Source organism: Lissotriton vulgaris, chromosome 12 (assembly GCF_964263255.1).
Source record: "Lissotriton vulgaris chromosome 12, aLisVul1.2, whole genome shotgun sequence".
In the NCBI taxonomy this organism is placed as follows: Eukaryota; Metazoa; Chordata; class Amphibia; order Caudata; family Salamandridae; genus Lissotriton; species Lissotriton vulgaris.
Window position 1 is genome coordinate 440,772,115 of NC_141700.1, and position 21,901 is coordinate 440,794,015.

The 21,901-nt window shown below is 43.7% G+C and overlaps 1 protein-coding gene across 1 annotated transcript in view; it reads left to right on the forward strand.

Annotated features, from left to right (window-relative positions):
- The window catches only part of DNAAF1 (dynein axonemal assembly factor 1), a 485,669-nt gene that overhangs the window by 259,779 nt on the left and 203,989 nt on the right, over nucleotides 1-21,901 (forward strand). The window lies entirely within an intron of this gene.

Here is a 21,901-nt window from a genome sequence, read left to right on the forward strand (position 1 = left end):
ACAACACCAAAGCAGCCCTAGATCCACCATTTTGGATCATGTTGGTCTTGTGGGGGGGTCGGCTTACTCACTTTCTGCAAGATTGGGAATTGGTCACTACAGACCTTTGGGTTCTCAATCTTGGGGAGAATGGGTATGCCCTTCCCTTTCGGGAATTCCCTCCAAATTACCCTCCTTGCCAAGGGGCTTCCTCAGAGGACCACCTTCTTCTCTTGCAGGAGGAAGTCTTAACCTTATTTAAAAAAGGTGCGATAAAGGTGGTTCCAGAGCGGGAGAGGGGTCAGGGATGCAACTCCAGGTATTTCCTGATACCCAAGAATGATGGCACGTTACGTCCAATCCAGGATCTCAGGATCTTGAACCTTTTTCTGAAGCAGGAAAAGTTCAAGATGCTCACCCTTGCACAGGTTCTTCAGGTGCTGCAGCAAGAGGACTGGATGGTGTCAATGGACTTGCAGGACGTTATTTTCATATCCCGATCCTGAGATCGCACAGGAAGTATCTCCGTTTCACGGTGGGCTCACAACATTATCAGTTTGCGGTTCTCCCATTTGGACTTACTACTGCACCTCGAGTCTTCACCAAGGTGATGGCAGTGGTGGCAGCCCATCTCAGAAGATCGGGGATTCCAGTTTTCCCCTATCTGGACGATTGGTTGCTCAAAGCAGAGTCGCCAGAGAAGGTGCTTCATCATCTGCAGGTGACAACTCAGCTGTTGTGCAAATTGGGTTTTTCGATAAACGTGCCCAAGTCTCACCTAGTGCCCTCTCAGTGCAACCTGTTCATAGGGGCGTACTGGACACTACTGTCTGTCGAGCATTCCCTCCTCCACAAAGGATTCTCGACATTCAGGAAATTATTCCCTTGTTTTACAATGGAGCGGTCGTTCCAGTTCTGAAGTTCCTTCGCCTGCTCGGTCTGTTTGCTTCATGCATTCTGTTGGTCAATCATGCACGCTGACACATGAGGGCGCTCCAGTGGTGCCTCCTCAGGCAGTGGTATCAGCACAACGGGGATCTCAGGGAGTCTGTGAGGATCTGTCTTTGTGGAGCGTGGAAGGCAATCTGTCTCAAGGAAAGCCCTTCCATCTACCTCCATCGGTGGCCACAGTGATAACGGATGCATCCACTCTAGGGTGGGGTGCTCATCTGGGGGATCTGGCGATCAAGGGTCTTTGGTCTCCAGAGGAAAGGTTGCTTCACATCAACCTTCTGGAGTTACGGGCGATACGTTTGGCTCTCAAGGCCTTCCTCCCTTCCCTTCGCGGTCAGTCGGTTCAAGTCCTAATGGACAATGCTACCACGATGTGGTATGTCAACAAACAGGGAGGAGTAGGATCGCATTGTCTTTATAGAGAGGCTCTGCGTCTCTGTTCCTGGGTTCAGGACCATCAGATTTGTCTGTTAGCAAATCATCTGGCCGGAGTTCTAAACGTGCGTGCAGACAGTCTCAGTTGGCGGTTCTCAGCCAACCACAAGCGGAGGCATCATCGGCGGTGGTGCATCACGTTTTCCGGACGTGGGGGACTCCTCGGGCGGACCTGTTTGCCACTCACGAGAACGCTCACTGCCCGTCATTCTGCAGTCTCCAGGAACCGATGCAGTGAGCTTTGGGGGATGCATTTCAGTTGAGTTGGGACTCACAACTCCTTTACGCATTTCCTCCCATACCCTTGATTCCTCGGGTTCTGAGGAAGATTCGCCAAGACCAGGCCCAAGTCATATTGATTGCCCCGGATTGGCCAAGAAGGGTATGGTACACAGATCTTCTCCACCTCTCCTTGTGCCCTCCGCTCCGATCCCCCTTTCAGGGCAGACCTCCTCTCTCAGTCGCAGGGGCAGGTTCTACACCCCCACCTCTAGAGCTTACACCTTCATGCCTGGAGATTGAATGGTGCAATCTGAATTCTTTCTCTCTCCCGCCTGATGGGGTGGATGTGATTCTTTCGGCCAGACGACACTCCACCAAGACTATTTATTCCTATAGGTGGTCCAAATTTGTATCATGGTATGGAGACAGGTCTATTGACACCTTAAGGGCTTGTTTATCCAACATCCTTCAGTTTGCTCTTTCTTTAGCCCAGCTGGGTTTTGCTGTGGCTAATTTGAAGGGCTATTTATCAGCTTTGTTGGCGTTCCTTTGCTTGACGGATCAGCCGCCCTTGTTTAAATCGCCTATTGTGTTACAATTCATTAAGGGCCTTACCAACAAATATCCGCCCACTCCATTTATTGTGCCTTAATGGGACTTAAATCTTGTCTTAACCTACTTGATGAGTTCTCCCCTTGAGGCTTTACACAAGTGTCCCTTGAGACTATTGTCTTTGAAAGCTGTATTTCTTTTTGCCATTACCTCGGCAAGGAGGGTAAGTGAGCTTCAAGCTCTAAGTTCAAAACCCCCATTCTTGACTATTCATGCTGATAGAATGGTTCTCAGGACCAGGGCTGCTTTTCTGCCTAAGGTGGTAACTCCCTTCCATCTGGGGCAGTCCATTATCCTTCCTTCCTTCTATCCTCCCCCTCACTCTTCCAAGGAAGAGGAGTGGCTTCACCGCCTGGACCCTAAGTGGGCGTTGAGTTTTTACCTCAATAGGACTAAAGACTATCATGTGGATGACCAGCTCTTTGTGGGTCTTGCTGGCTGCAGGAAAGGCAGAGCGGTGCACAAGCGCACTCTTTCAAGATGGATTATCTTGTGCATCAAGATCTGTTACTCTTTGGCCCGTAAGGAACCTCCAGAGGGTATTAGAGCTCACTCTACTAGAGCAAAGTCTTCAACATCTTCTTTGTCTAGAGGTGTTCCTGTAGAGGACATTTGTAGAGCGGCAACTTGGGCCTCCCTCCACACCTTCATGAAGCATTACTGCTTAGATTCCGAGGTGAGGAGGGATGATCACTTTGCGCGTTCTGTCCTACAGGACTTTTTGGTATAGAAGGGTGGACACCCTCCTCCGGGAGTGGGGACTGCTGTGTGACTCTATTCACAAGGCAAGGAATCTACTGGCAGATGTATCCATCAGAAAAACAAGTTACTTACCTTCGGTAACGCTTTTTCTGGTGGATACAGTATCTGCCTGTGGATTCCTCACTGGCCCAACCGCCTCCGCGTTGTCCACCCTTGTATACCTACAATGTTGATATTGTTTAATTGTACTTTCAATTGAAGTGCTTTTCTGAATTATTTTTTTATTGTGTGCATTGTTTCAAATCCAGTGTGCTATGTATACTGTTCATATTGGTGTCGGTTCGTCCGTGTGCCTCGAAGGCACGGAAAAAAAGGGCGGAACTGACGTCATCACGCAGACGAGGCTCTCTTATGGGTCCAGTGGTGTCAGCAGAGTCGCGAGCGATGCTAGGCTTCTGTGACGTCATCCTCGTCGGCGTGGAGAGCTACAAAAAATTTCGGCATGCTGCTGGCGCAGGGGATATTCATAAGGTGAGGAATCCACAGGCAGATACTGTATCCACCAGAAAAAGCGTTACAGAAGGTAAGTAACTTGTTCTTACATACCTTCCAATTTCAACACTTTTATCAGGTATGTAGGTGCAACAATATTGCGCTTTCAACATTCTACAGACTCCGCTTTCTCTTCCTAATAATATATCAAGGGCAAGTCAATTTTGTAAAACCATTGATCTAATCACAGCCAATTCAGTATTGATCAATAAGAATCCGCCAGCAGTGTCAGTCGATAGGCTATCCACCACTGTAGACAATTTACAGATTCTCTGAGTATTCAGAACTACTCCCACTGAAGGTATCAATGCACTAAATATATCACCTACAATTTCTGCAAAACTAGCTCTTTTATATCTTGTTAGTTCATTTTCGTGTTCATTGCTTCCAGTGATTCTTTTTACATGGTACACCTTTGGGAATACTATTTCGAAATAGCAACTCCCATACCAATGATCAGGCAGCTTAAAGTAAGCTTTATTCCCACAAATATAATAGACTCCAGGAAATACTGGATCATTTCCCCCTTTTAGACCCCATCCCCCAATTATGAGGAAATTGTGTTCACATTCACTGGAACCGATTAATACATTGTTATACTCAGTTTTCTTCCTATGGAGACAGATTTTTCCCTTCTTTTCAAAGTCCAAAGACATAGCAGCATGAGGTTTGTCATTGCCATAAATTCCTCCCTTTCAGCTTATTTGGGTATCCGGGGTTTCATTTCAGTGGCTTTTCTATGGAAATCCTGTCTCCTTTTCTCTACTAAATTAAAAAATATTTTCTCCTCCTCGTGTAATTTACAAGTTAAATTGTCTTTGGGTGCATCAGCTATATCTATTGATTTCATTGTTAGGAAAAATTCACCCATGTATTGTGAGTCTTTACTACTAAGGACAGGATTAATTTTTCTACGGATGGGAATTTCAGAGAAAATAACTTCTATGTTAGAATAATAGTACTGTAACCTTCCAGTTTTATAAAACAAACTAGTTAATATGCTACAGGAAATACCATAGGTCAGGGGTAAATGGTGGTAGGTAACACCTTCAGCTACTGAAGTGGGTAATTTCATGCAGACATTACAGTCACTAATTTGCATAGTCTCTACATAATGTACTAATGGACTAGAGAATATATTCATATCAGTTTCGTTTCTGTTTCTAAAGTGATGTAATTCTATCTCAGCTGGTGCTTGTAAGTGTACTCTATCTTGTTTGTGGTGCATTATCTTTCCGTGTATACTAGTGTCATTCTGTTTAGCAGCCATCAAGTACGGTATTGCTATTGTCAGTCCTAGCTATACTACAAGTACTATAAACACACTACACATATATATCCTACAGCATGTCTTTATACAATTTCTTTTCGAGTATTCAGTAACTCTTTTATCAGCCATTTTTAAATAATGAGGCTTAAACCTCTGTGAGAATTTTATACAGAATACACCTGTGATTTTATCTCAAGTTGACCTCACTTCTTCAATATTTTGATCAGCAATCAATTCTTCATCACTTTCATCACTGATTTCCAGATTCTCGAAATCTTCAAGGATGACATAAGTCCATTCAGGGCCTTTGAATTTATTGTTCAGCTTTTTCAGGCATGGACTTCTCCTTCTTTGATTGCTTGTAGGCGGTTCAGTTGGACTGGTTACTTCGTCTACCTGTTCAGGTTCTTCATCTATTGTGACTAGGCGATATTTTAGTTTTTTAACAAAACCAGGTTATTTATCGCCTTTTCTGAGTCTTTTATCTGGCACTGTGCTTTCTGATTCTTCAAATGTTCTTTTATTTTCTTTAAGTTGTGGCACAACTTGATTTTCATCAACTTCAGGTATCCTCTCTAACTGACCTTGTCCAGTGCTTAGTATTGTTGACTGTTCTGCCTGGATGGATTCTTCTAGATTATTCTGACCTGATTCAGGATATAACTTTGTTGGGCCTGGAGTTTTTTCTTCACCCTGAACACATTTTTCTAATCCTGTCTGGTCCTGCACAGGTCTTAAAGATTCTTGATTGTCTTCTGCCTATGCATTTTGACTAGTGCCTATCTGTCCCTCCTCAGACAATGGAGTTCTGGTGGGGGATTCGTTGGTCTGAGTATGCTGCTCTTACCTTATCTGGTCCTCCTCACAATTACCATTAGCTTGGATTTCTGTAATCCGAGTACGTTCTTCTATACCTATCTCGTCCTCAGTATCAGTCTGACCATCTAAATATGTTTGGCTTCTTGTTCTTACTCTTATCTCTTATTTCAGGTATGTTAACCACTGGTATCCATTTATCCTGACTGGTGCTCGGTTGCTCTTTGTCAACTACTTCAGGATCAACTTCTTGAAACCCTTCAGCTGCACAACCTTCAGCCTCAACTTTGTCAGGTTCTCTTATCCTTTTGGTATGGCTTGCGTGGATCTAGTTGGGGATTCCCTTGCACACTACAGCTGTGGTGGTGACCAATATCACCTGATATGGCTCTCCTCACCTTGGAGCTAGGCAAGATTCCTGGATGTGATTTTTTATCACTTCCCAATCTCCAGGGTTCAAATCATGTGCTGGAGTTTAATGTCTGGCTTCAGCGTCTTCCCCAACCTGGTGAGAGATAGAACGCACTTGGTCAGCCAACTCTTTGCAGTACTCCAACACTAAATCATCAGATATAGTTAACAGCTGATGTCCTGCACACATGCTTGCCTCATTGCCCTTCCAATGAGTATTTCATGGGGACTCAAACCTGTTTTCTTGTCTGGAAGGCTTCTGAGTCCCATCGGGACAAGAGGTAAAGAATCAGGCCGTTCTAATTGGGTAGATTCACACATCTTTCCCAATCTTGCTTTAATTGTGCCATTCAGTTGTTCTACCGGTCCAGAAGCCTCTGGGCGGTATGCACAGTGCAACTTTTGTTCGATTTTAAATGCATCACAGATTAGAGCAATTATTTCATTATTAAAATGTTTCCCTCTGTCTGACTCAATCGTGACTGGAAAACCGAACCGAGCAATGAGCTCTCTCAAAAAGAGTTTGACTACAATTAAGCTGTCATTCCTGCGGGTAGGTTATGCTTCCGCCCATTTTGAAAATAGGCAGACAATGACCAAGACATACTTTAATCCTCGATAAGCAGGTAACTGACTGAAGTCAGTTTGAAGTCTAATAAAAGGGCCTTCTGCTTTCCCAATTTTCCCAGGACACACTCAGGTTTTCTTACCAGGGTTTATTCGCTGACAAGTTAGGCATCTCTGGCAAAGACTCTCTGCTATGTTCCTGAACTTCCCATTGAACCAGTCCCGTCTAAACAACTTCACCATAGCATCTCTCCCTATGTGTGTATCCCCATGGTACATTCTGGCCATTGGTGCAAGCACACAGTCAGGTAACACTGGTCTCCCATCTAGGTAGAATATTACATCATCTTCAGGTCTCATCTGAAACCCTATTTTCTGTCAGTCTTCCCTCTCTTTGGGCTCTGCTTCACTTTGTAAATCTTTCACTTCCTCCCATGTATTCACACCTCTCAATAGCATAAGTTGGCAGCTGTTTCTACATGCTTCGATTTTTTTTTGTTTACTGCCATTTCATATTTGGCACAATGTTGGGCCACTTGCTCAGCATAACAGTTACCAGCTGTCACTTTGTCATGTCCAGATTGGTGAGCAGCGCACTTGACCACGGCCAATTCTTTAGTCAATTGAATCACTTCAATTAATTCTTTTATGAACTTCCAGAAGAAGTCATGAACTCCTTTTGCATCCGTAGCTGGCCAAAGTCATGCACACCCCTGTAACCATACTGACTATCAGTGTAAATGGTTACTCTCCAATTTTTCCCAATTTTGCATGCTTTTATTAAAGCAATCAATTTGGCTACTTGTGCAGACTTGACTCCTGGTAAATAGGATGCTTCGACTATATTGGATAATGTGCACACAGCATAAGCAGAGCTTATTCCTCCTTCCTCATGGCGCATACAAGAGCATCTACAAATAGCTCATGTTCTGGGTCTTTTAAAGGTTCTTCCTGTATGTCTGCGCGAGGTTTAGTACTGAATTCAGTTAAGTCGATAAGGTTATGTTCGACTTCCTCTCTCACTTCCTCAAAGTGAGAATCTGACAATAGGGTTTCTGGATTTAGAACAGTGCACCTCACTATTGTCACGTTTTCTGAACCAATGATGATTCTTTCCTATTTCGTCATCCGACTAAGAGTTAAATGCTGAGTACGTGTTCTTTTTAGCAGAATCATGACTGAATGTGGAACATACACTGTTATAGGATGTCCCATAATGATGGATTCACTTTGCTCAAGACTCATGCACGTTGCAGCTACCGCTTTCAAGCAACCTGGCAGTGCTGATGCCACTGGGTCCAATGTTGCAGAAAAATATGCCACAGGACGTCGCATTAACCCATGGGTCTGGGTTAGGACTGAAAGAGCACAATTGTCTGTTGTGTCACAAAATAGTGCAAACTCTTTTGAATAATCTGCCATCCCTAATGCTGGAGCTTCACATAGACTGTTACGCAATTTTAAGAAAGTAGTCATGCTTTCATCATCCCATTCGACTGGGTCTTTTGCTTGTTTCTTTGTCATTTGAATCAATGGCTGTGCTAGCACTGCAAATCCCACAATCCACTGACTGCAGTATACTACAACTCCGAGAAACATTCTGATTTCTTTCTGAGTTTGGGGTAACTTCATGTTTTGAATTATTTTGATTCTTTCGGATGTCACTCTTCTGACCCCTCTTTCTGTCTGGTGTCCCAGATACTTGACCGAGGATGCAAAGTATTGCAATTTCTCTGGGGACACTTTATGTCCACCGTTTGCTAAGTGGTTAAGCAATGCAATGGAATCAATCACACAGTAATTTCTTGTTCTCGATGCCAACAATAAGTCATCGATATACTGCACCAGGACAGATTGTCCGGGCAGCACCAGTGATTCAAGGCACTTTTTCAAAATCTGATTAAAGATAGATCGACTTTCTGCGTACCCTTGTGGAACACAATTCCAAGCGTAAACATGCTCATCAAATTTGAACGAAAATAAAAACTTGCTATCTGGATGCAGCGGGATGGAAAAGAAGGCATGGCATAAATCAATTACAGTGAATCATCCTGCTCCCCATGGTATTTGACACAGAATCACAGCTGGATTTGGTACTACTGGGCAATATGGGACGATAATTTTATTAATCTTTTGGAGGTCTTGGACCCCTCTGTACTTTTCGTTTGGTTTCTTTATGCCAATTATGGGTGAATTGCAAGGACTGCTCATTATTTTTTCTAGGATGCCTTGTTCAACCAAACACCCCATTTCTTGTGCAACTCCTGCTTTTACTTCTGGACTCATTTTGTACTGTCGAATATTTGGGAAAACTGCACCTTCTTTTACAGTCACTTTTATGGGATCAACATCTGCCATTAGACCTACTTCTTTTCCAATAAAATCCCATACATCAGGATTTGCAAAAGTTTTTAGTTCTCCTGGTAAGTTTCCTAGGTACATCTTTTTAACTTCTGCTTCTTGTCTGGCTAGCATAATTTTATACACTCCGTCTTCATCTGGACAGGGGCGGTGGGTGACATTTCAAAGTGGTGGGGCGCAAATTGATTTGCATACAGCACCGTAGCGAGCGAGCGCAGCGAGCAATCCCGAACCCCAAAAGGGAGGTTTGGGGGGGTTACATCCCCCAAGAAAATTTTGAAAAAAAAGAAGAAAAATTGTGCATTTTCAAGCAAAGTTGAGAAAGCAGGAAGGTTAATAAAGCAATTGTGAAAGTGCAGTTATTACATTAATAGATGGCATAACATAGGTAGCTGCTTATTCAGTATAACCACAGAGCTTCATGCATTCCGTCCTATTACGCTCAGGTGCTGAATTCAGACTATAAGACTTTCATGAAAATCTCAGCTCTAAGAGTAGAAGAAGTTGCACAGCAGTTGGGAAACAGCCTTCACAAAGCATTAGTAAAATGAGAGGTAATTACTTGAAAGCAAACTGAAAGCAATGCATCAAGTAGTAACTTAAAGCAATGCATCCAGCAAAACAGTGCATGCAGTCAACCATACAAAAGTAAACTAAAGCAAGTGTGAACCTTCACTTTGAAAGCAGGGTGCTAGTCAACAGGCCAGTCACATACATTTAAACTGAAGAAGAGTACACTTCAGCATGCAGGCACCAACATAAAAGCACCAAGCAGGTCAAACAGTTTAATGAAAGAAAAATGAAAGCAATACATCCAGCAAACTAGACAGTGACTCAAAAAGTAAACTGAAGCAAGTGCACTCTGAAAGGAATGCGCAGTCATAAGTCAGACATTCACATAAAAGCAACTTACCAAGACACCCAATCAATTACATGGGAAAAACTTGAGCCAATGCACCCAGAAAACCAGACCAGCACACCAAAGCATCCCACCCCTGATTGGATGGCAGCTGTGCTCTTAGGGTCACCACTCAGTTTTTTGACAGGGTTGAGCATCCCCCAGTTTTATCCCCTCTGCGTCTGAAGGGGAGACAGGCAAAAGGGGTCATAATGGGACATCTGGGACAGCCACTTTGTAATCGAGGTCACCCACCCAGCTCAAGACTGAGTTACAGGCTGATCTTAAATCTTTAAACAACCACAAGGGTCTCCAGCTAGTTGGTTCTTGAGCCAAAAGAGTCATCAGCTCACTGGGAGTCTTTACATCGCGCCTGAGATGACATGACAATGTCCCTTAATCCGAAACAACTGTGGGGACTGGTCTGGGTCTGGATCTGACTTGGTACAAGCAGGATACAAAAAGTAACGGGTAGGTGGTAACCCACTTCAAGTGAAGGAGCTGTAAGGAACCTAAGCGCACTGGTGTTGATACCACTAACAGGGCAGCTCTGGCTTTCTCAGGGTGGGTGTCAGCTGTGTGATGAAACCAGCATGTGAAGCAGTTACCTCAAACAAACTAAAACCAATGCACTCATCAAGACAAGGAGTTACATAAAATCAAATAGAAAACCACCATCAAGCCAGGTAGTCACTTAAAGGCAAATTGAAGTGACTGCACACTATGGGAAGTGCACTTCACCAGCCAGTCTATTACACTAAAGGAAAATAAAAGCAATGCTCCCAGTAAACAAGACAACATAAATTGAAAATGTTTCCCCGCAGGACCAACAGTCACAAAAAGTAAAGAAACAGAACGAAGTCAGAGGCCCTCCAGGAATCCAGGTAGTCACACAAAATCATAACTGATTGAGCAAACTGTGTACTGAAAACTATTGCAAATAAGACAATTATATCAGAACAAACTAGTCCCAGGTAAACAAACGCATGCACCCATCAAGCCGTGCATCACAAGTCAGCAAACGGAATCGAATTAAACCAGCAATACTTGGTGTCACTCAAAAGCAAGTATAAAGTGCACTTCAGCAAGCAGGTCAGCCACATTAACAGGAAACTTTCGAGGATACACCCCAAAAAGTCATAGAATCAGTTGCAAAAAAAAACAAATGCACTCCAGCAACATAGGAAGTCGAATGATGAACACCACTGTACATAACAGCACTGGACATAACGCACACATTACACAGAGACTAGCAATCATAGGTGTGTGAAACAGTGTATAGGACATGTTATATAAGACAAACGACAACAAGCGGTGAATACACATGTCATCCATATTGATAGGCAGTATAGTTAAAGAGTACTTGGTCTGGAGATGCACAAACTCTGAATTTAAAATGTAACACAATGGATTGATGCTCTCTTTAATAACAAGAACTGATTTGTACCCAAGTGAACCCTTTTCCCAATTTCGGAATAATGACAGTCTTGGGGAAAGATCCATACACACTAATCTATACCTTGAAGTCTGCACGCAGTTCTTTGATGATGACAGTTAATAGTTCACTGTAAACTACAACTAACAAAAGGAAGTCTCTGACAAAAGCAGTAACCCACTGACCAGTTTACATTACATTCACTGTTATATGCATGGTACATGCTCTTTGCAGCAAGCATATTAACTCTCTGCTCTGCACTACCTTACCATGAATTAAAACTTCGACAAGTCAAAACGTCTATTAGACAAAACTCTGATCTCGCCTGGAAGAACATTAATCACCAGAGTTTTTTGACATTTTAATTGCTGTCTGGTCATTGCTAGACATTGCTAGAGTGCGGCAGCAGGTGCATTTACGCACAATGTAAACAAGCAAACACCAAACAGGCGCCCCGGTTCTAAATCAGCACCCAGTGCGGTGGTACCGGTCGCACCACCCTAGAGCCGGCCCTGTGCATTATTAACGCAACATTATAGGGCCCCTTCTCTATCATCACCATCAATGTGATGAGGAAACCCTGAACCCAACAGCTCACAGCTTGAATAATTTAGCATATTCAGATCAATCGCCATTTCCCTGAGTGTCTAAGGGGAGCTGCATGTGGGGGGGGGTCTAGCTGGTCTGCGAGCATCCCCGCCCAAGCCTGCAAGTCATCAGCGAGTTTATTATCTATTCAGCATTCACCCATACAGCTTTCTCAGCCACTGCCTATTCAATCATGTCTCAAACCCACTTACATATATCGGAGGGTTAGGGAACATCCAACGAATAGCCACTCTGCCACCCCAGCAACAAGAACCTCCAACTAAGTCCCTTCTTCTTGCGTGTCGATACCTGCCTCAACAGGAATTGTCTAGCGTCTCCAGGGACTCCCCACTCTGTGGCTTCATTTAACCTATCACCTATGGACTGCCACTATGCGACCCGCTCGGGGCAATGCTATAGCATACGCATAAAGTCTGCTCCGTCAACGAAACTACTGAGGGCAGGTAGGCGGTGCACACCTCTCCCTACTGGGCATGAAGCCCAGTGGTGTAACGAAACTTAAGGCCCCCCTTTGCAATGTAAATGGATGGTCCCCCCTTCGGAATCAACCAGGAGCTCTCAGGCCAGGATACTGTGCTGAATGTGGCCCCTGGAGCTCGGGCCCCCACACCGTGGGGGCTGCGGGGGCCTATGTTACATCACTGATGAGGCCACATGTTGATGGACTAGATGGGGGTCCTTAGCAGCTGCCAATGACTAGCATCGGCTATATGTGATACGATTATTCAAAGTTGGCATAGAGCTAAACGTGTACTGTTTACAAGTTGGCATAGAGCTAAACGTGTACTGTGTACAGCTAAGCGCCAGTCCTATCATGCTTAACACTGAAAAAAGAGTGGTTGAAGATCGTTCTTCTGACATGGGTTCAATTAACATTTGGGTACATACATAACATGTTTTCAATTAGGAATGGGAAGGGCTATATAAATTCCAATACAAAACAAGTCGAACCTTAAAATGCATCCTTTGCAACGAAAATGTGAACTGTGCAATGGATAAAAACCTGCATGTGTACTCGAGCTTAAACGGGTGCAGTGAGGGGGAACTCACGGTATTTCATGCTTTACATCTATTGGAGTCGGAGGCATGTTCTATTGGCGCAGAGCTTGGGAAGCCTTCATAAATCAAGCAATATAATATGCAGGCTCTTTGCTTTATATTAATTGAAAAATTCAAAACCAATTGCACAAAAAGACCCCATTCATTCTATGACATCTTGCTTCCAAAGGCGTTTTTGCAAACGAAAGAATACTGAATATACAACTCTTGCAAATAGGTTTTTTCCTCAAAACGCAATTGCATGCATATTTTTAATGACCTTTTTATCTCTCATTTCCCTAAGGGCAGCAATATAAACTTTAAACTTCTTAAATGGCACTTAATTCAAATGATTTTCCTGTTTACCCTTTTAAAAGTGACAGGTTGTTCAATAGAATGTATAATTGTTGGAAAATTAGAGATCACAAATGAGGCGCCACAGCTGCTTGCATGTAGTTAATTTTTCAGAATTTACTAATCACTTGACATAAATACAGTGCACAAAATTGGGAACGTGTTGAGAGGAAGTTCTTTCCAGGCAAAACTAATTTATGCTAGCTCTAGCCTTTGTGTCAAGTAGTTACAACGTGCTTCTTAAAAGTCGCTTCTGTTTTCTTTTATGAGTGGAATGCATCCTTTGCCTCAGATTACTTGTTAAGAGAACTAACACGGCTGAGCATGGCGCCCATGACAAGCAGCGAGAGAGTGCTAACACGCATTGAAATCCACCAAGAAGCACAGATGTACCCAACACCTAAATTAAAGAACATCTGTGAATTTCTAGAGTGGCCGGGTTATTTATACATTTCTGATATTACGGTAATTTAAAAAATGTTTCGGGTCCTGATTTTTGTTGTTGTTTTATACTTAAATGAATAAGAGATACATCAAAATATTCCTTAACTCAGACCTGCCAGTGCCAACCTATAAACAAATATTACTGCCTTGTGCCCAGAGCTACGAAAGAGGCACTCTCCTGGAATCTTCCCTAGTGTGTGCCACCCCCACGCTATCTGTGCCCGAGTAGGCCAGGCAAGTTGTTTCCTTTGCATTGTGGGACCAATAGTTCTGCTGAAAACCATTTTTAAATCACAAGTCCCAGATTTAATAGAAAAAATACTTTGACTCCTCATGGTCCTGGGAAACACGAGTGCTCGGAGGCCTATTTATATCGCACATTGTATACTGAGTTTTGTAACTGCATTATTTCCAGCGTAGTCGCTCGAAGTGTTGGTATAATTGATTTGTCAGTTCTCTTTGATGAGGAGCACATGTGACAGCTTCCCCCATTCCAGTGACAATCCAATGCAAGCGCATTTTTTGTGGGCATTGCAAACCATAATGGAGAATTCAATCTCAGGGTTAATCAGTAAAAATCCAGGACTGATATATTGTGCCGCAAGACGTGTCTAAAAATCTACTTGAGCAGCAAACGACTGCGCAGTGAGTGCGGGGAACATTTCTCTTAATAGCCTCAAAGACTCAAAACAAGTTTTGTTTACCCTTTCACTCGGTACCGTTTCTATTTAAAACAAGATTTAAAAAAGGCAAACATAACTTTTTGGGGTTGCTGTAGCATTGTGAATACTCAGGATTCATTTAGCTTTAAAAACACATTGCACACAATCAATGTAACAGTTTGTTTTTAAACTCACTTTTCTTTTGCATTGTAACTGCATTTTGAGTTCCATGCCTAGAGAAAACGTATAGTTTTTGACGCAAAAATGTAATTTTGCGCGAGATGACTACTAAACACACATATGGTACGGGGGAAATGGATTAACCCCTTCAATGCTCATGACAAGCTCAGCTCGTCATGAGGCACGGTTGAGCTGTGCGTATGACGAGCTAAGCTCGTCATGTATAATGGGAAAGCTCACAAAGAAACACAGGAGGGGAAAACCCATAGCAGCCAAGGGGTTAAACAGTAGTTGTGCAATAACCTACCTGCTTTTACTGTCGACGATGGCAACCGGGTGGTCAGGAAACAAATGACTGACACAGAATCTTCTTTTCAAGCGTTGAAGTGACATCAGAAAGAAAGCAGGTCACGCGGTATCCACAAAGTTAAAGTAGCAACAGTTTGTTATTTTTATTTTTACTACGAATTGTTTTTAGAGCAGTCTAAGACCTGTGTGCGTCGTGTCTTCACACTTCAGCTGTAGAAAATAATTTGAATCGCACTGATGTCATCACGTGAGGCGGCTTCTATCCCGTGGTGGTTGCGGGGCCCTTTGTTAGCCCCCAGGGTCGCATTGGTCTGATTTCCAGCTCTGAGCCGCTTTTCTTGGGAGCCCAGAGGCCGACTTGGAATGTGTCTAAGCTGTTCAGATAACCCCCGCGTGCACAAGTTGTCCTGGTAGGTAGGTTTGCTTTTTTCAATCTCAGTGAAGTTAATTAAACATTCCTCTTTTAGGCAACCCAATCCAACCCTGTAAATGACACTGCCTTGTGCCCAGAGCTACGAAAGATGTTACATAAAAGGGGGTTGGACCCATGCAGTCACGGGGACCTGGGCGTTATGTAGTATATATAAAAGGGGGGTCCCCGTAAGGATAGTGTATTGTAAACATACACTGAAGCAAAATTAACAAAGAAACAATTAACATAGATAACAGTTTGAGATTTGATAAACGTGATTTATTATCAAAACCCAGCGTGATTGCTGATAACAATGAATGAATTAACTAATACAAATTAACAAAGCCCCGAAAGGAAGGGAAGGGAGGAAGTGCTCAGGGAGGTGAAAGAGAGTAAGGAGTGTTACAGATAGTATAAAAAGGAAAACATCCAAATTCAATGACAGTGCAAATCAATTATAATACAAATGCCAAAAAATAAGGCAAAATTCAAAACATAGTCAATACATCATATTCAACGGTCACAGCTGATTGCTTAATGGATCGGGGGTGTGCCGGAATCTCAAGAGAAGAAAAGTCGACGTTTCGACCCCTATTGGTAGGCTAGTTAAAGTCCTTAAGCGGGGTCTTCATCAGGACATCATACTGAGGAAAGGGAGGGGGGAGGGGGCGCAGATCTGTGTGAGGAATAATTAGATTTTAGTATACAATGAGGACGACAATTGTTCATCCTATCTATTAGAGAGAAAATAAAATAAATTTACCATGGGGTACGGCCCAGCTGGGCTCTGTACAGGGTATGGCCGCCACACCAGGAAGTAGTGGTCAGTCCAACGAAGAGGGAACCTCAACTACAGAGGAGATAAACATAACTATAAGAAGATCGGCTACTCTAATAAATAAATACAGAATAAAATACTTCTGTCATTAGGGGTAGTACTCAGAATCATTAGGTGAAGTAGGGAGTGTTGGATTTCACAGCGGGACAAAAGTAGTCCTGTGCTCTTGCCTATGAACCAGGTCTACGTTTGATGCATAGGAGACAAAATATATAGCGCTGCTTCAGTATTCTACTGGAGTGGTAACCAAACATGGTAGGCGCTACAGGTATGCAGCCAAAAGATTCTCGTGGTTAAACAAGTTGGGTGACTAATACTCACTAGAATGCGAGGCGTGGGGCCTCAATGAGATTTTAATCAAACTCCGTCATAATAGAAGAGCAGAGTAGTAACGAAATGGAGGCGGGATGCAACTCCGGCGTACGCGTATATATTCTGAAAATAAATGATTTGTATCGTTTTAAAAAAACAATTACAATTATTTTAAAAAAACAATTAGCGAGTCGCGTGCATTACCTGACACTAATAGTAGCATTTACTCACATAAAAAGTGAAGCGGGCAGCGCTGTTTAAAAAGCGTGCTTTAGGCTCCAGTGCTTGCGTGTAAATCCTAAGAGACTAGCCTTGCTGTGAGTAACCGTCCTTTCAATGACAGCTTTGACCAAATAGTGGTTTTCACCAAATTGTTACAACCGTGTCCTTGCTTTCAGGATTCACACGCAAGCGCCGGAGGCCCCAGCATGTTAATCCCAACAGCGTTACTTGTTTCATTCAGATGTGAGTAATATTCCGCCGTTATTGTCGGCAACATACGCGACTCGCTTGTTGTTTAATCCTAAATGATACAAATGTATCCTTTGTTTTCAGAATTCACACGCGAGCGCCGGAGTTAAAACCCCGCTCTAATTCACAGTGTGTGTTTGATCCTTCCCTGCTCCTCTATGCTTGACGGAGTCTGATAATAACGTACTGTGAGTAACTGCCCATTTAGTTACCAATAATGCCGTAATTAGTGACCTTCTGTTACCATATTGACACAACTGTGCCCTTGTCTCTTAGGATTTACACGCAAGCACTGGAGCCTAAAGCACGCTTTTTAAACAGCGCTGCCCGCTTCACTTTTTATGTGAGTAAATGCTACTATTAGTGTCAGGTAATGCACGCGACTCGCTAATTGTTTTTTTAAAATAATTGTAATTGTTTTTTTAAAACGATACAAATCATTTATTTTCAGAATATATACGCGTACGCCGGAGTTGCATCCCGCCTCCATTTCGTTACTACTCTGCTCTTCTATTATGACGGAGTTTGATTAAAATCTCATTGAGGCCCCACGCCTCGCATTCTAGTGAGTATTAGTCACCCAACTTGTTTAACCACGAGAATCTTTTGGCTGCATACCTGTAGCGCCTACCATGTTTGGTTACCACTCCAGTAGAATACTGAAGCAGCGCTATATATTTTGTCTCCTATGCATCAAACGTAGACCTGGTTCATAGGCAAGAGCACAGGACTACTTTTGTCCCGCTGTGAAATCCAACACTCCCTACTTCACCTAATGATTCTGAGTACTACCCCTAATGACAGAAGTATTTTATTCTGTATTTATTTATTAGAGTAGCCGATCTTCTTATAGTTATGTTTATCTCCTCTGTAGTTGAGGTTCCCTCTTCGTTGGACTGACCACTACTTCCTGGTGTGGCGGCCATACCCTGTACAGAGCCCAGCTGGGCCGTACCCCATGGTAAATTTATTTTATTTTCTCTCTAATAGATAGGATGAACAATTGTCGTCCTCATTGTATACTAAAATCTAATTATTCCTCACACAGATCTGCGCCCCCTCCCCCCTCCCTTTCCTCAGTATGATGTCCTGATGAAGACCCCGCTTAAGGACTTTAACTAGCCTACCAATAGGGGTCGAAACGTCGACTTTTCTTCTCTTGAGATTCCGGCACACCCCCGATCCATTAAGCAATCAGCTGTGACCGTTGAATATGATGTATTGACTGTGTTTTGAATTTTGCCTTATTTTTTGGCATTTGTATTATAATTGATTTGCACTGTCATTGAATTTGGATGTTTTCCTTTTTATACTATCTGTAACACTCCTTACTCTCTTTCACCTCCCTGAGCACTTCCTCCCTTCCCTTCCTTTCGGGGCTTTGTTAATTTGTATTAGTCAATTCATTCATTGTTATCAGCAATCACGCTGGGTTTTGATAATAAATCACGTTTATCAAATCTCAAACTGTTATCTATGTTAATTGTTTCTTTGTTAATTTTGCTTCAGTGTATGTTTACAATACACTATCCTTACGGGGACCCCCCTTTTATATATACTACAGAGCTACGAAAGAGGCACTCTCCTGGAATCTTCCCTAGTGTGTGTCACCCCCACGCGCACGGCATCCAATGATGGATGCTGCGTGGTGGACCAGCCAATCCTGGCGCTGCATGCAGCACCAGGATTGGCTAGGGGGCACATTTGCTGCTCGCCCTGTCGCCATTTGAAATCCCGGGCTGTGGCAGGCGAGCAAGTACCCCTGGGTCCCGCTGGGGAACTTACAGTGCGCATGCTTGAGATAGTTGCCAACTATCCCAAGCATGCGCAAAGTGCACTGTAAGTTACCCAGCGGGACTGCGGACTACGATCAGCTGCAGCCTGAGTGTCACTCAAGCTGCAGGCCACCCCCCCCCCTGCAAGATTCCCGGCGGTGGGCTGAGGCTGATTGTTGCAATGTAGATAGGATTGCGGCCAGCAGCCGCGATGCAGGTCCATTGTGGCTGGTGGGGCTACGCCCCTACGCCCCAATGGACGCACCGCGGCTGCATCTGGAGTCTAAATTTCAACACCATTTGGTGTACAGAAGATTGTGCAGTTCCTTTTGCACACTAGATCCCTTCCTAGCAAGTGTACAGGGCTAGAATCGCACACTACGGATTTGTGCATTTCTCGGACGTTACCAATACAGACTTCCATAGGTTCTGTGACAGGGGTCCTAATTTGTTTATTAGAAATGCCCACTACTTGGATCGCTTCTCCCGAGAGGGGTATGTTTGGGATGTCTGCTGTTCTCACAGTAGAACGGATAGCACCAGTGTCCAACAAAAATGTAACATCATTTCCCTCCACTTTTCCTTCAATGTAAGGACCTGACTGTCAGTCAGTCAGAATATCTTTATTCGACTTAATCAAAGTCATACAAAGAGAAAAAAGACAATAAAAACATCACATAAAAGTATGCATTACAATCATGACGATTTCAAAAAAGAAAGAAAAACATCAAAACTCGGTACGCATTATAAATACTATTTACACAGTTTAAAAGATAAATTTATATATAAGACAATGCCTAAGGTGTAATTTCATTACGTTTAGTAGTTCTTTAGGGCGGGGGTTGGCCAGCGGCTTTCGCCCTAGCTGCCGCGACTAGAAAATTTGCGAGGCTAAATGCTGTGCATGGATTGGTCATAAGCTGTAGATAGAGCAGTGCAGGGCGCACCTGTGTGAACCCCGCATTTTTCAGTAAGGGGAGCAAGTATTTTTTCCTCTGCTCTTGAAATAAACTACAAAACATGACGAAGTGCATTGTGTCCTGCACAGAAAAGTGGTCGCAGCTGCAAGGTGCGGCTAATTCTGGCTTCTGCCAACCCTTAAAAGAACCTAGGTAAAAATGAATAAGATTGAACCTTAATTTAGTTAATAAAAACCTGTGGTAAGGGATTGTTACAAAACGAAGGTAAGGAGCCAAATGAGGATCGCTGACTAGTAGAAGGTGAGCCCTTACTGCAGGTTTCTGCAGCTCGACTGCCTCACGACTTGCTTCCTTCCTTTCTCTGAAGGCCTTTTTTGTTTGAGCTATGTCACGAGCCGTGACTTTCTCTGGGCAGTGGAAAAGTTCTGGGCGACCCAACTCTGAAAAGGATTTACTTAAGTAGGCCAGCCAAGGGATTTTACTCTGATTATCCAGTGATAGGGCATCCCTCAGAATTTTGTGATTCAGAGGTAGGTCAGCATTTAGCCATATTTTCAGCCATAAGATCAAGGGTGCAACGCTTAGTAGGTCCGACAAATATGGCAACCCAACTTCCTTGTGGATGGAATAGGTTGGGGTTGATTGGGGGACAGAGAGAAGGGATCTTATGAATCTATTTTCTGCTCTCTGAATGGGGTCGAGGTTTACGTAACCCCACAGAGGAGATCCATATGATGCGATGGCAACAGGCTTACTATTGTATATCTTCAGCATCGCTTCCATAGGCCTGGCTCCCAACTTGCCTGCAAAACCCAGAAGTGCGGTGGCAGATCTAGTTACTGCCAACCTTTTAGCATTTATTTGTGGGCCCCAGGTACATTTTTGGTCGAACAACACTCCCAAATAGGGAAATGTGGTTACCTCGGACACTGGAGTCCCGCTGCAAAAGAATGATTTATGTCTTCTCTTTGCACCCTCTAGGCCCATGACCATGGTGTGGGATTTGGATGCATTGACCTTTAAATCCAGATTTTCCATGAAGGAACCAAAGGCATCAAGGAGAACCTGCAGACCAACACCCGTGCGGGCAATCAACACGGCATCGTCCGCATACAGGAGTGCCGGGATATGGGTATCTCCTGCACGCGGGACGTCCGTGCCCATGCCCCTCAGGTGCGCCCCCAAGCCGTTAATATAGATGGTGAAAAGCGTTGGGGCCAGAATGCATCCTTGGCGCACCCCCTTAAGAGATTTAAATGGGGAGGTGCACCTACCGTTGTTGGACACTCGGACGGCTGCAAAGAGCTCCTGGTGCAACGAGGCCATATACATAACCAGGGCTTCATCGATCCCCAAGTCCAACAAAATCAGCCATAATTTGGACCTATTAACGAGGTCGAAGGCCGACGAGAGGTCCATAAAGGCCAAATAAACTGAGCCCTCCTTAGCCATTGTGTACTTAGAGATGAGTAGATACAAATTAATGCATTGCTCGATCGTACCTTTCCTCTCTCTAAAGCCATATTGTAGATCACACAATCCGCCGCATCCCTCGACATTCTCCCTCAGCCTTAGCAAAAGAACTCTCCCCAGAATTTTTACAGTTGAGTCCAGCAGGGATATAGGCCTATAAAATGCTGGGTCGTCCCGCTGACCTTTGTTTTTATAAATGGGGACGATAATGGAATTAGCCCACGAGGTAGGTGCTGCATTAAAATTAACTGCGTTGAACACATTGGACAACACTCTCGACCACATTTTAGGAGAATACATAAAGAAATCGGCCGGAACACCATCCGGACCAGGTGCCTTGTGTTTGGTGGTTTCCATGAGCGCCTTTTCTACTTCTTGGGGATTGAAGAAAATAGGATTTGCAGTCCCGCTAGGAGGTAAGCGACTATTAATGTCCTCATCAACTGCATTGCCCCCATACACATTTTTAAAAAAGGACAACCATTTTTCCTCCGTGATCACACAGTCCATTGATGAATTTTTATCTTCCGAGAAAAGCGGCTGCTTAATAATTTCCCAGAATCTTCTGCTGTCCTTCAGCACCGCCGCTGAGAGAAGATCCTCCCATGTTTCACGCTTAATAGAAACTTTGCGGCTCTTGACAGCGGCCTTATAAATTTTCCTTAGCCTCGCGATTTCCTCTTTTACTCTAGGGACGATTTTTAGAGCCACCAACAGATCTCTGTGGGCCTTCGAACAAGCAGAGTCAAACCAACGCTTGTGGCCTTGAGTTCCCTGAAGAGGTTTGGCTATAAGATCTTTGGAGACCTGTGCGCATATTTCCTCGTAGGCAGATACCATTAAACTCCCTTGAGTATCAGAGTTCTGACATAGCTCGGTCTGGGTTTTGA